Genomic DNA, 11,598 nt, shown 5'->3' with positions numbered 1-11,598 from the left:
GACTTCAGGTAGTCCAGAACAAGGCCACCAGATTAGTTCTAGGATGTCCATAAACTACTACTATTACTGAAATGATATGTTATTCTATTGATAAAGCAAGTGGTATTCTCTGACTTGCTGCAGATTGAAAACACAATTATCCCACATGTTTGTCCGGTAACTGCAGCTTAATAATTTATTGCCCAAAAAAGCAATTTCCTCTGTGCTTTAGGCATCATCAGATTGGAGCAACCTTCCTCACACAAACATTTTTTCTCTACTTTATGACAGTATACATAAAGCAGCTTAAATTACTGAGTTTCCTGCTTTGTTTTTTCTAGATTGACTACATTTACATTACAGCTTCAGTTACTGGTTAATTAGATACTTTTATATGCAATTCTGTTTGCTTTGTTGATGTATTTCAAGATTGTAGACCCCAGGAAGACAAGCGACTGCTGTGCCAGAAGCAAAAGGGGGTTCAAGATAAACAAACAAAAATGTGTTTCCAACTTTTACATAGGGAAAAAAAAAACATTACTTCACAAGTTCTTATTCCAAACTCCTTCAAAATAAAAGCTACAGTCCTGCTTGTGAGTGTCCAGCACTGACAATCCATCCCTCCATCCATCCATCCATCCTTTATCTATACACTGCTTAATCCTCACTGGGTCGTGGGGGGGCTGGAGCCTATCCCAGCTGACTTAGGGTGAAGGCAGGGGACACCCTGGAGAGGTCGCCAGTCTATCACAGGGCTACACTTAGAGACAGACAACCAAGCACACTCACATTCACACCTACGGACAATTTAGAATCACCAATTAACCTCAACATGTTTTTGGACTGTCTGGGAGGAAGCCAGAGAACATACAAACTCCACGCAGAAAGGCGTCCTCATCGGGATGCGAACCGGCAACCTTCTTGCTGCGAGACAACGGTGTTAACCACTGAGCCACCTTGCAACCCAATGTTGGTATCCATGGAAACAAATTTCACTCCTTTTATTTCGTCTCAAACCCACACACAACCCCAACAACAAAGGAAAGGACTCAGTTATTTTGCTACTGAACAGAAAAAACTTTTGAATGACTAACCTAATTTAAAACTTATTTTGCACATATACACAAAATAGTTGCCCAAGATACTTAAAAGATGGCATTTAGAGTTTTCTGGAAAGAAAACTGAAGCTTTGCTAACATTCAGTGTTAGTCACATGAATCCCTTTAATGGATCCCAGGGACAAAAAAGAAAACAAATTTCGTGCATTTTCTTCCTCAGACAAATAATGTAGCTCCTGTTAAAACACCTCCCTTTTCACTCATGAGCTGTCTTTTTTTCTCACAGCTTTGGTGGTACATTTACTCTATATCTTAGTGTCTTGCAACATTCTAATCATAACATATAAAATGAATGGAAATCATTAATGCATTCATCCTAACTACTTCAAAATCATGATGTGAAAAATCAAAATGCAGAGCAAACATCAGAGAGAAGACTGATCTCTTGTATCTACAAGGTCATGTTGTTGTAAATATCACAGTTGAATTAAATACCTCCTGAACACCGAATCAGATTTGAAACACTTTTCTAATGTAGACTTTGATATCGGAGACATGTTGTCCATTACGCCTCAGTGCTCTCAGGGATTTGCGCTGCTCTCTTCTGTTTAACAGCTTTCACTTTTACTAAATTTTCAGTTTCATTCCACTTTGACTCCAGCAATAAACACACGACCCCGAGGACAGTGTTAACAAGTTATTAGCCTTTACGATTCCACTCTTAATTTTACATGTTAAGCCACTTATCCCAGATTAAGTCAATGTGACAGCACTTGTAGCTTCTGCCAGCTCTGACGCAGAACACGCATCCTTCTCGTTGCCGTGGGAAACACGACACATGTTCACATGAAAGAAAACGAAAAAAGACGATTGTGTCAGTCAATGTTGATGCTCATGAATAAATATTAGCACTCAAGAGGAAAGCTGATGTACTGTTATTTTACATCAGTCAGTGTCGTCCTTCTGTGATACTAAGACTGTTTTTTTTTTAAATATATGAGTTTGGAACATGTAAAATGAAATAGTTGTTGCTCTTGAAAAAATAGTATTTTTAACATTATTTCTAGATAATATTTTGATGAGCACATTGCATCGCCACTGCTGTTTGAATGTGTGAGTGTGAATGGATGACTGAGTAACACATTAAAAAACACTTTGTGGTGCCTAGCTGAGGTTAAAAGGCAGCCTGTAAGTGCACATCATTAACCTTTTAGCAATGCTCATTATTATTTATTCACTCATTATTCAGATTACACTCATTACTGGTAGCCTAACAATAAATGCAATGCTAGTATGTCCCTGTAAACTTCCATTTGTGTCACACTTTCCATCTTTGTTGGTGTTAGATGTCAATATAAGCTCCTTTCTTCAGACCAAAATAAATCAAACAGTATCCCCCAGCAGGCAGAAAGGGCTGTATTATGTTCTGTCAGATGCAGTAATGAAAGATTTATTCAGACCCATTACTTAACCTCACAAGACCTGAAGTCCACATGTGTGAATGTCACATTTTGGGTTATTTTACCACATTAGTTAATCTTTTTTATTATTTATTTTAATTTTTAATTATTATTTTTTAAAAGTATGTTTTAATCTTTTTATATTTAATTTATTTATTTTTTATTAAGAAATAAAAAATGCATATCAAATAAGAGCTCGGGCCTTAAGAGGTTAAACATAAATACCACACTGAGAAGAAAGCCTTATTTAAATGAAATTATGTCGTTATTATCAATAAAATTTACTTCAGATATAAAAAGAAATAATACTCATCATGCAAAAAGAAATATGTCTGTCAGTGTTGTACTATTATATGATGTTTCTGGAAGGGAATCACTGCTGCAATTATGTGTTTGTTTTGTTTTACTACTGTAGATGTTAACTATCTTATAAACTGCAATTTAATCTGCAGAAAAGCATCATATCGCTGTTGTGTAAAAATCAAATATCTCTAAAAGTCAACTTTTCAGAAACTGATAAAAAGCCTCTTTTCAGCTTTGTGACATTTATGCATTTTCAATTAATCAGTTATTGAATAGTTTATAGAGCTTAAGAAGACGGACAATATTCTCAGCCCACAAAGGACCGCTTGTTATTTATCACAAATCGTTTTTCACTGGACGGGAAGGGTAGAAATGTGTAATCTGGAGAGAAACTGAAGCTGTCAGACTCCATGACTATGAGCTACGCAGTTTTTAGCCACAGATATAAAAAGCCTCACAGTTTGTGCTTTTGTCTCTGCTCGCCACCTCTGTTCTGACTCACTGCAGACAGGGAGAGTGAAAAGTACAGTGTGTTCCTCTGAAATGTAGAGGACAAGAAATATAGAGCTGCATAAAATAGAAAAACTCAAGAAAAGTATATATAGGTGACTCAGATTTGTATTCAAGTGCAGGACTTGAGCGAGTGTAATTAGCTGTCTTCCATCAATGATCAGATTGTGACGTTCAATTTGAATTGATCACAGTGAGAAATAACAGCTAAAGACTGCAGCTCATGCTAGAAATGTTATTTGTGTACTGTGGAATACAATTTTTTAATGTTGCCTAATGAGATTTAATACATACATTATTGCTGTTCGGTTTGATTACGAGTCTCATCCGTCAACACAAGGTTTTCAGGACAGGATGGTGACGTGGAGAGTTCAGCTGTGGAAGCTAAATAACCTCCTGAGCATGACATCACGATGATATTGAGGCAGGCCGGCCTGACTGATCCAAATCCTCAGAGAGAAGCTGAAGAGCAGAATTAGGATTCCTTAGAGTGGGAGGAAAAGTTCTTGTAATTGGACTTCTCTTTCAGCAATTCCACTCTGATAGCGAAGCAAGGAACTGAATGCCACTTAAAGATGCATTAAAGAAAGTCACTGACAACAGCAAAAGTGAGAACGAGACCTCTGATGCATCTTAAAACTAGAGTGAAATTTCCTGTTGGCCACCGCAGTGGAACTTTACCTGTTGTAGCTGCAGCTGATGGAGTTGAGATGAGGAGCTTTTAAGGACTCACGACACACATAAACCCGTTGGAGTGGGCTTTCTTCCTCATGAGAGATGATCCAGCTGTGCCAGCCAGCTGGCCTCACAATCACAGTTGAGAAATTAGTTTGCCATTTGCGAGAAAATCCGAAGAAGTAACCTAAAATAGCAACACACAGAGATGCTCTGATAGACGGAATGAGCCAGAAACCTTTTCAGGTAACAAGGACTGTTCCTTTAAAGAAATGTAATAAAGATTTTTATACGATAAAACTTTTACAAGAATTCTTTTTTCAGGGTTATAGAAGAACATTAAAGCTGTTTATGTCTTTAGGAAATTAAACCCCGAAAAAAATCAATAAATGCTGGTGCGTCTGTCTGCTTTACCTTATACGCCATTTGGCATTTATTGGTCTGTTTATGAAGGTGGAGGAATGTTTTTGTGTCGATACATTGTGCTGAACAGAAAACACATTTCCTGTTGCTGTTGACAACAAACAGATAAATTGTACATTTATAATCTTTTATGCTTGTGGGTGCTGAGTGTAGCTGTAAAGTACATGTCTAATAACTAAATGCGGTGGCACCAAATGTCTTGTGAAGTTGTCTCTTTTCTCAAAAGCCTTTTTAAAAGCGCTGCAACAGTTCAGGGACACGTTATGACCACTACAATAAAACAATGTTTATGTGTGAGTCGCTCATGGTGATTTGGGGATTTAACTGTCTTAGGTCCTTGTATTCACATCCGTCTGATATGTTCAGCTTCAAACAAAACAACACAACAAAAAGAGTTACACTTGGAGGAGCTGATATTTCTGCTACAGTAAAATCATGCAGGATTTATGCGTTAGATTTCTGACATGACTGACTATAGACATATTTAAAGCACTACTCTGCAGTGAAAGTCACCAGACTGAAACAGTGATACCTATTACTGAAGATTAATACAATTTCCATTGAAAGTCGCAGGTTTTGTTGCTGTGTTAGCTGTAGAGATGGAAACCCCAAAGAATGAATTCTACTGACCTTGGCATTGACAGTTTTAGTTTTTGACCACCACTGTGCTTTAAAATGCAGCTTCAAAGAGGAACCAGCATGTTTGAACTCTTAGTCTTGGCTCTTTAATGTCTGTTCAATATGCACCTTCAAAGATTAAATGCACATTTTAAAAACGATCTTTTGCTTGTGCAGGAATGGCTGCTATGTAGAAGTGCTCCACAAAGACTCAAATATAAGTGTGTTTTATGTAACCCTCAATTGATTAAAACAAACAAACAAAAAAAAATTTGAATGGCTGTTACCTGATGCTTTTAAAAAAATGTTGCTTTTACAATTTGAATTGTGGCTCTCTAACCTTGGGATGACTCACAGTGTGGATCTTAAGTAAAAGCCATCATTTTTGGTCATACACCAAAGTATTAGGCAAATTAGTATTTTCACTTTTCAGACAGGACACTTTGTCAGGTTACAACCATTTATTTGAGATCACATACATTTAGTTTGGCGGTGACTCTGCTCGTGATGCTCTGGAACGATCTGAGCAAGCATGACACAGATAATCCCTGAGATCACAAACCCCTGCAGAGCCTTGAATTTACAATTTACAATTTTTCGAATACAGTATGAACACCAGATCAACTAAATAGTCTTCACTAGCAGAATCTAGATTACATAGTTCAAGGTACAATAATGAACCATCTGCAACCTACAATCCCACGATATGGGAAACACCGGGGTTATATGAGATTGAACCGTTTTTAAAAGGTGGTGGTTGGGGAGGAGGAGGAGATTTGATGATCTGCAGAGGCTGGAGTAGCAGCGATGAGGTGCGCGTGAAGCGGGCAGAATGAATGAACGCTGCCTCAGTTATAAAGCACGCTAAGTGGGTGGGCTGGACTTTAGCGATGACGATTGGACAGGAGGGGCCATGTGACCGCCTGACTCCGTGCCTGTCTGAACTAACGCGAAGCTCCATTTTTGTGGCAATAGAGCAACAGCTAATGTGTGTCACTTAAGTTTATTGTCATAAGGCGGAAGTGATGGGTTTTTATCATTGTATTGGTTTGCAGTGTTTATGCATGCTTTTATATTTATTTATGCATGATTTTACTTATTTTAACTTTTTTATGCCTTGGGTTTTATTCTGTTTTTATTGTGCTTTATATTTGATGTTTTTATGTGCCTGCATGCAATACTGTTGACACACTTCTAGCCTTAATTGGACTTAATGAGGAATGATCTGCACGTGTGGTCGAGCTGATGGACAGCATCACCAGCCACTAAGGGGAAGAAGAGGACAACTCGCGGCCAATCCGTGGCTGGGGGGTGGGCGCGTGGCGGCGGAGGCGCACCTGTTCTGCAGGGTGGCAGCGATGGAAGTGACGAGGGGTTTCCCCAGACGGTGCAACCGGGTTCTAAAGACTAACCGCCAACGCCTATTTCCTCCGGCCTGGGTCGCCAGTTTCGCTAGCGACCCGGGAAAACCGTGAGTAGTTTTTATCGATTCATTGGCGGCCTGTATGTGTCCTGAGGTGTTAGCTAAACCGCGCTCGTAATTGTGGACCGAGACTCGCCAGTTGCCGTTTGTGTTCATAGAGGGCTGGGCCGGAGCCAAACACGTGGACTGTGGTGTGGCGCCAGGACTCCTCAGGAGCTGGGTGGACTGCGCGAAAGAAGAAAGATTGTTACAGACTGCTAGGGCCTTGGCTAACTGTGGGTAGGGTGAAGGAAATATTCATTGTTTTATTAAATGCTTTTTATTGTGATCCTTTGTCCCGGTGGTTATTTTAAAACTCTGCTCTGCTTGATTTTAAGAACCTGTTTGAGTCCTAGGCTCTCTCCTAGGTGGCGTTGTCGTTTTTAGTTCTTTAAAAATATTATTAGTTTATAATATCTTTAATAATAAATTCTGGTTTTATTGTTTTTAGTTGTTTTAAAGCCAAACGGACGGCCGCCGGCCGGTTGTTTTTACATTATCTTAGGGGGGACATCGATTTCTGTACCAGATTTAATGGCAATTCAGCCACTCGCTGTAAAGACATTTAACTCTGAACCACAAGGACCATCTCCATGGTGGCACTTAAAAAAAAAAAAGAGGAGGGGGATCACAAGAGTTATTAGGATTCATCCTCTGACCAGCAGGGATGTTGTGTGAGAGGCAGCGCTGGTTGTATGAGCTCGATATCAAAACCTCCTGTGTAATGCAGAGTAGGTGTTACTGAGTTTGCAGTCATTAAAGGACGTCTGGTGAGAAGTGGTGAAAAGAAGATGACCTCAAGTAGCCCTTTATTCATTGCCACACATACTGTATTGTAATCAAACAGGGTTACAGAGTGGGCCAGTGTTCTGCAAATTACAAAGGTGTAAGGATAAAATGATATATGGCTACGTCACGCATTTATGAAGCAAACATTCAATCACACTGACCTGAGACTAAAATAATGACTAAGGCCTCTTGGTTTACCTGCTAATTGGTTTAAATGTGGAACATCCTACATATAAAACTATATACAGAGAGCAAATTTGATTGCCTGAAGGTCCTTGATTTATCTGATGTTGTGTTGTACCACTTGGAAACGAACAATGAAATCCCTGTCCAGCCAATTATCCACTGACAATTGTTTATAGGTTGACTACATGCGTTTGCCACTTGTTTTTGTCCACTTTGTCTCTCGTGACACTGCAGTGCTGAAGCATTGGTTTTGTTTGCACAATAAAAGGCTGCAAATTAGGCAGTGTGCTCCTGCCTGCCTTTTAGTACTCTGGAGATCTGTTGCCCTACATTTATATTATCTGACAGGAAACAAAGAGAAAAACAGCGAGCAATATTGCCAAACTTTTACATTGAATTCATAATCTCATGCATGCACAGGAGCTCTCAGTGCACAAAGGGGGAGAAAAATCCATTAAGAGTTTGTTGAGAGAAGAAAAGAGATGAAAGATAGCAGCTCTGTCTTCATAAACTACATTTCTATGCAAGTTAATGACATTCTCAAATTAGTTTCTGCTGTATCACATCAGCATTGATTCTTGTTAAGCCAGAAAATGCTTCAAACATATCATGAAGGGGTCAGATTTGAACCCAGAGCTTAACTATGAAGTTTTGGTGCCCAAGTTTAGCAAGGCTTCTAACATGTAGTTAGCATGGTGATGGATCACGAACTGTCAGCCACACAGACAGACTGCAGCGAATGTAGGATTTAACGACTGATGGTGCAGCTATTACTGTCCTTCTCTGATTGCCAAAGTTTTAATTAGTTGTTAGCGCTACAGGACTTTGAAGGAAGAGTTGAATCTACTGACGGAAGCTTCTACATTTGAAGGATCACTTAAAAGCCGCAATTCTGAAATTTTGAACAGTTACCTGTGCCAAACTTTACAGCTTTGTGTTTATACAAATGTTTCCTTGTAAAACAGGAAAGGTAGCAGAGGAGAGAAGCAAAGATCAGATACGTTTAGCTACAACTGTTCCTATAAATACAGCACGCAGACCCCCGCCGAGTCTTGTGAATGTAGCCAAAGCAGCAGGTGACAGAGTGAGATTAAAGATAAACAGGATGCCTTAGAAAGATATGAAGGAATGCAACAGATAGCCTGACAGAGAGATGTCAGTGTCCTGCTGGTAAACATGAAGAAATCAGTTACTGGAAAGTCTTAGGAGGAAAAGAAATTCTTCAGAAGCTAAAAACATGGATGAATCAAAAACAAGCAAAGATAGAACTTTGTGTACACAAAGACATTAAAAAAAACAACCTAAATGTCTCTAGCCTCAGGGTCTAGTTTAGTTCTCTCCCCTGTATGAAATTAAAGCAGCTGTAAAAAGTGCATAAACAACTTCTAAATCATCTCCACATCAGAAATACAATTTGTATGGTATCTTAGTGATTATCAGCAATTGTCCTCTAATGGAGAGGAGACTTTTAGCTTTAGATTTATGGTGCAATGTAGACGAAGTTAATTTTCCCTTCTTGTTCAGACAAACCTGGCTGATTCAAGCCCATCAGATAGTCACTTTTAACTTTCTTTGGCACAAACCAAAACTTGTCTTTAGAATCCCTGAAGCCTCAGATTTAACAACAAGCTCTCTCTGTTGCACAGCACAATAACATGTTTTTTCTGCTGCTCTGTCAGTCTATCACGATTTACTGGACTGATAGAAAATATGAAACTGCGACAACATAACTTTATCAAGTTTTATAGCTCTCACTGACTCCACAGCACACCCTGCACAATGCAAACAAATAAACAAACCTAACCCAGTGAGCCTTCCACTTTACCCTGAAGCACATGACAAAAAGTAGAATGCTCTCCAATTCCTCACCAGCTTCAAATCCTCAAGAAAGCAAATCTAGCCTAACTCAAGGTTAAAAGAAAATGCTTTCATGGTTTATATCCTCATAACTTTTTAAATGTAGCAAGAATGCATAACTCGTACCGTTAACCAGTTAAGTGATAAAGCAGGCTGCTGTAAATGTTAGAGAAAGCGGACTGGAAACACATACATTCTTCAACAACTATATGCTTTTGAATTTCAACATAATTTATTTAGTGCTCTGTAGGTGTTTACATTTAGCCAGAAATGGAATTTCTTTACATGCCTCAACAGTACCTGTTGACAAAGGTAGTGTAGCTCTGAAGTAAACAAGGCCTGAAGGCACGTAAATACCTTCTCTGTGACCAAAGCAGTTCTTTTGCTGTGTGTGCCCAGGTTTGTAAAATTGCTTATGTTTTATGTATAAATGCCACACAGACACAAAGAAGCACTTTTTGTTGCTTTTCTCTCTCTGCAAGATGTAGCCAAGATGCAATCTCTCAGTTTATTCCGTTTAATAATATAATTTTAATTCTGCACTTACATATTAATGCTTAGTGGTTACGTTTGAGGCCTGATATGTCAGCATGCAAACACAAATGGTGACAGTGCAGACCTGATGGACATTTTGCTGTCAAATTTATGGAAGCATTTTCTTCTGCTTATCCAGAGTCTGGTCCCGGAAGCAGCAGATGAAGCAGGTCATTCCAGATGTCCCTCTCCCCGGCAACGCTTTCCAGTTCTTCCTGGGGGAACCCGAGGTATTCAGGCCAGATGACACATATAATCCCTCCAGCGAGTTCTGGGTCGCCTCACAGGCGGACGTGTTTGGAAAACATCCAAATGAAATCTCTGAGGAGGCATCCAAATCAGATGTCCAAACCACCTCAACTCAGTTACCTTAATAATTTGTAAATTTATGGAAGTTCCATACAGATTAGATCAATTCAAGTCAAATGATTATTTTTTAAAAACTGCTACATATTTTTGTCTGTATATTTAGTGACGATACCTGTATTTGTACCATTATTTTGTGGTAAAAGTAGGCAAATTTGAGCATTATAATCAGAGCCCACCCCGGCTTTCTGTAGTCATTTTTGTGCACATGCAGACTTTTCAAAAAAGACACAACTGGTGTACCATTCGTTGACGTAAGTACAGATGTTATTCTATAGTGTAAGGCTTATCTATCGCTTCAGCCAATCAGACTACTTTTGATAAGGTCAGGTCACTGAAGTACATTCTGTGCGTCACAATCCTTTCAACTAAAGTGGTTTTTGTGTGTGTGTTTGTGGTCTCTGCCTACATATCAATCACATGTCTCTTATGCAATGCGTCAAAAGCATACTAAAGTTGCAATGCAATTTATTATTAAATCATTGGTGCTGGTCATTTTAAAATAAAACAAATCAGCCAGCAAGTATCTTAAATGACATGGAATGATGAGTCAAAGACCCACATCTAGAAACCAGAGGCATGTATTTGAAAATAATAATAAAAAAAAAAAAGGAAAAAGGAGCTTTAATCACAGAAGCTGGTATAAAAACTACAGTCCACACAAATCAAAAGTATGAGGAGCTGGCAAGGATTATCCAAAAAGGTAACAAAGCATGAGATCAATTAAAGCACAGACTAAAGTACGATTTGAAAAGCTAAATGTACAAACCAGAGGCAGATAATGAACATGAGGAAAGCAACAGGACAAAATGACAAAGGACAGAGGAAGATGCAGGACTGTTTATACAAACAGAAACAACTGGGGAGACACAGAGGACTCAATAGACAGATAAAACTGATGAGGACAATCAAAAGAGGAGGGAAACGGAGACAAAGGGAGGAAGTAAAGCAACAACACACACACAAGGACATGAATATTTATAAAATAAAACAGTAAATAACTAAGTGAATCTCAAGACCATGATTTTAACTTATGTTACAAAACCGTTGCATTTAGCATTTCAGTAGCACTAAATATAATTTTTTCTTTTTTTTGTGTTATAGAACTGTGCCACTAACGTTACTGAAAATTCTTTTGTACATTTATTTATACCGTCCCTTGTTGGAGCTGAATCTCAGTCTACCAGAAATTAAACTATGTGTGAGATAGCTCCTACACATTCGTTTAATGAAGCAATAGGAGAAGATATTTAGGTCTCACTCAATGTATTTATTTATCAGATAGTTGAATAAGCATACAGAGCTCTGGATCAAACTTCTTACCCTAGCACCAACAAAGTTAATGTCAGGACACGAAGTCTGACTGACTGCCTCTCCC

Source organism: Stegastes partitus, unplaced genomic scaffold (genome assembly GCF_000690725.1).
Source record: "Stegastes partitus isolate 25-593 unplaced genomic scaffold, Stegastes_partitus-1.0.2 Scaffold1229, whole genome shotgun sequence".
In the NCBI taxonomy this organism is placed as follows: domain Eukaryota; kingdom Metazoa; phylum Chordata; class Actinopteri; family Pomacentridae; genus Stegastes; species Stegastes partitus.
Note: the sequence above shows the minus strand (reverse complement) of the source record.